This window comes from Ananas comosus, linkage group 12, assembly GCF_001540865.1.
Source record: "Ananas comosus cultivar F153 linkage group 12, ASM154086v1, whole genome shotgun sequence".
NCBI lineage: Eukaryota > Viridiplantae > Streptophyta > Magnoliopsida > Poales > Bromeliaceae > Ananas > Ananas comosus.
Window position 1 is genome coordinate 6,091,680 of NC_033632.1, and position 4,053 is coordinate 6,095,732.

At 40.0% G+C, this 4,053-nt stretch overlaps 1 long non-coding RNA gene across 1 annotated transcript; it reads right to left on the reverse strand.

The window, feature by feature from the left end:
• Positions 941–1,523, reverse strand: LOC109718664. The gene is made up of 2 exons (XR_002218490.1): positions 1,386–1,523; positions 941–1,299 (listed from the first exon to the last, which is right to left on the reverse strand). It is a non-coding gene; the product is annotated as an uncharacterized LOC109718664 (long non-coding RNA).

Genomic DNA, 4,053 nt, shown 5'->3' on the forward strand with positions numbered 1-4,053 from the left:
TAACAATATAACTCTTAACAGTTTCAATTTCAGTAAATTTACAAATCCAAATTGAGGATCTTACTATTATGTTATATCTATATTCTATGTGGTGATTAGATTTAAGATTTATTACTTACATACGGTTTATTACTTACGTACTCCGACCGACCAACTATAACCCATAGCACCCTTTCACAAAGACAACAACCGCAGGGGGAACACCCGTACCAAACACATACTCCGACCGACTAACTGTTTTGCTGTAGTTATAAATTCATCCTATTTATTCTCAATCGGCGAATCCTATATATTCTCAATCGGCGAAGTCTATTCCGGTGGGGGACCATGCGGTCTCCCTCACATGACTGTTCTCAATCGGCGAAGCCTCCCCTATATGTGAATTTCATATGAATGTGTATGTGAATTTGTGTATGATTGAATCTTGTAGTCAGAACATATGTGTATTTTATCTATATGTATTTTATATACATCTATTTTAGATAGATCTATGTTAGATATTTTCTTAAATTTTATATAGATCAATGTTAGATATTCTCTTCAATTTTTATCAATGTCTACGTTAGATATTTAATTCTATTTTAGCTATATCAATGTTTGATATTTTCTTATATTTTTGCAAATGTATATGTTATATATTTTTATTCCATTTTAGCAATGTCTATGTGTATTTTTTTAGTAGTGGTATTTTACGGAAAAGATATGCTTCTGCGTTCTCTAATGGGACCGTAGAAAATATATCGTAATCGACTCATCGTGATATGCGAAATACAATATTACGTACGGAAACAAACAAAATATTTGTCCAACGTACTTTTTCACCGTACGTAACACAATCTTTTTCATAACGCAACGCAATCTTCCCATAATCCCAAACGAAGTTTTTTTTTTCGTAATGCAATCTTTTCACAATCCCAAACAAAGCCTAAATACAGTTCAGTTTTAACTCTGAACAGCGCAATATATTATTTATTGATGATAACAAAGTTACTTTCACCCAAAGGCACAAATCATGCTCTGTTTTAAATACAACTTCACGCCACAACAAGAAGTTCCGAGAGCAAAAGAGATCAATGCGAAGATCCCCCAATCTAAATGTTAAAATTTAGAGACAAATGATCAAATTACGACATCCGCAAAGCCAAATTTATGAATGATTTAAACAGAAACAGGGGATTCGAGCAAAACCATGGCTTCTTTGATCTTCTCCACTGCAGCTTGTAGTGTAGAGAGAGAAGCAGCATAGGAGATCCTTACGCACTTGTCGTCCCCGAATGCATCTCCCGGAACGAGCGCGACCTGTTCACGACATTGTTATGCTTTCTTTTTTTTTTTCTTTCCTTCAGTGTATTATTACGTACTGGGAACTATGTCTTTAGTTTTACCTGGGCCTTGTCTAGAAGGAACCGGCAAAGGGATTCGGAGTCTTTTACGATGCCGAAGCCTTCGACTTCCGACCCGTAGTAGGAGCTAAAATCCACAAACAGATAGAAGGCACCCTGCAGTTACCGAAAGTTCGTGAATTGATTGTCAAGTTTCCATAAAATCATAAAATAGTGCGAGCATTTTGAGCCCCAAATGTGTAACTGCAAGTTTTGATATTCTTATTGCATCCAGCTATTGTTCTTNCTCTTGATAATTTATTTAACTCTTTATATTTGTTTACTCCTAACAAGATAACTCTTAACAGTTTCAATTTCAGTAAATTTACAAATCCAAATTGAGGATCTTACTATTATGTTATATCTATATTCTATGTGGTGATTAGATTTAAGGTTTATTACTTACATACGGTTTATTACTTACGTACTCCGACCGACCAACTATAACCCATAGCACCCTTTCACAAAGATAACAACCGCAGGGGGCCCACCCGTACCAAACACATACTCCGACCGACCAACTGTTTTGCTGTAGTTATAAATTCAACCTATTTGTTCTCATTCGGCGAATCCTATATATTCTCAATCGGCGAATCCTACCCCGGTGGGGGACCCTTCGGTCTCCCTCACCTAACTGTTCTCAATCGGCGAAGCCTCCCCTGTATGTGAATTTTAACATTCATGTGTATGTGAATTTGTGTATGATTGAATCTTGTAGTCATAACATATATGTGTATTTTATCAATTTTATATATATCAATGTTAGATATTTTATTCCATTTTATCAATGTCTACGTTAGATATTTAATTATATTTTGTAATGTGTTAAGTTATTAGTGATCACTCTGATGCTCTTTGGTATCCATATTGTGCATGTGATTATACAGATTGGTATATATTTTTGCTTGCGCAAGTAGAGGTAGTTTTGCCCTTTCTGCAGGCCTATGCACATATTCAAGCGAGCCTAATCGGTAGTCATAGGGCGTGACAAATAAGAGTGATATCAGAGCCTACGAAAAGTTTCTAGGTAGTTTGACATAAGCCTTAAAGTGACTCTAAAGACTTAGGAACGTGAGTGGTGCATAAACTATGATGAAAGTGAATGATTGGGTCTTGTGTGTTCCCAAATAGAGTGTTGGGAACAGATCAAAGGAGATACATCTTTATTTCATTAGATGATCATGTTGCTAGCCGATGACATGATGTTAGGAATGAGAGGGAGATGTCCCTCAAGAACTTCTGTATAATTTGTGTGTTACTATAGGGTCTAAGTGGTAGGCTTGGAATAAAGCTGGAGTTGATACTATTGTGTACAAGATAGTGATGGCTCTACATGGTCAACCAAGAACGAGATCCATGTCGATGTAACCTGAGGGATTTGAGCGAGGTACGGGAGTTGCGTGACCAGATGGTAGCGCTAGTTGGTGTTGTCGAGAGGCAATATGAGGCCTCAAGACACCAGCAAGAGCAGATCACAAAGCTCCATGACACCATCATGTAGCAAGTTGGAGCTATGTGTGTGAGCCAGAAACCCAATTCTTCACCTTCTATGCGAACGGGTGTAGAGGACATCGCGATGGCGGTCTTGCCCGTATCAACGCACCCTGCACCGTCAAGGACGCAATAAGGGGGGAAGCCCCGTAAGACAGACTCAAATGTCTCCGTCACAGAGAACATAGCTCAGCAAGGAGCAGGATTGAGCTATAAAGAGCCTCACAAACTTCAGGAAGTTCAACCTGCTAATTAATCAACAGTGAGTGCAACGATCCCTTGGTGGTAAGAGTCGTATGTTGACATGACCATGAAGAAGTTGTTCAAGGACCTTCTCATTTCGAATTAGGACAAGGTTCATTTGGCTGCGCTTTGCTTAGACAAGATGGGCCACAAGTGGTGGCCTATGTCGGAGAAGTGCAAAGGATATATGTTGCCGCCTTGCCACCTTCAATATGAGAGGAGTTTTGGGTACTCCTTTTTGTCTCCTATTTCCCTGATAGTGCAAAGCAGCAAATAGAGGAGGATTTCAAGGTCCTCCGGTAGGAGAATCACACTGTAGTACAAAAGTATGAATAGGAGTTCTCCTGCATCAAGAGTTGTATTATGTTCGTGGTTTGGGATGATTTGATCGAACAAGGCTCAATGATTTGAGCAGGAACTCCAGCTGAGCATATATGTGAAGGTCCAACCTCCTGTACTGCAAACATTCCGGGTGATGGTCCACCATGCCTAAATGATGAAGAGGAGCGAGGTTGTGGTGCATCGAGAGTGAGAGGTTCCCAACAAGGACAAGGAAAAAGAGAAGAAAAAGAAGAGGCCTTTAGGTAGTTCTGGGGGCCAATCCAGCCCCAAGCATCCTGCCAAGAGCCTGTACCCATAGCCATAATCGCAGAGGTCTTTTACCCATCATCATCGAGCTCATCGTGTGATCTATAGCAGGACTCATTGTCCACACTAATGCGAGCATCGGAAGGGGAGATGCTTCTAGTTTGGCCAACAGGGCCACATGTCAGCTGATTGCTATAATGGCGCATCCCCAGCACTATCTATAGCCTCAGTCCCATCTGTCTTGAGACAGTTGGCAGGAGCACCACCTGTCTGAGACGTCGCGACATGCACCGACTGGGCATTGTTTGATTAGAGTGCATAAGTAGATTTGATCGAGTATACTTGGTTT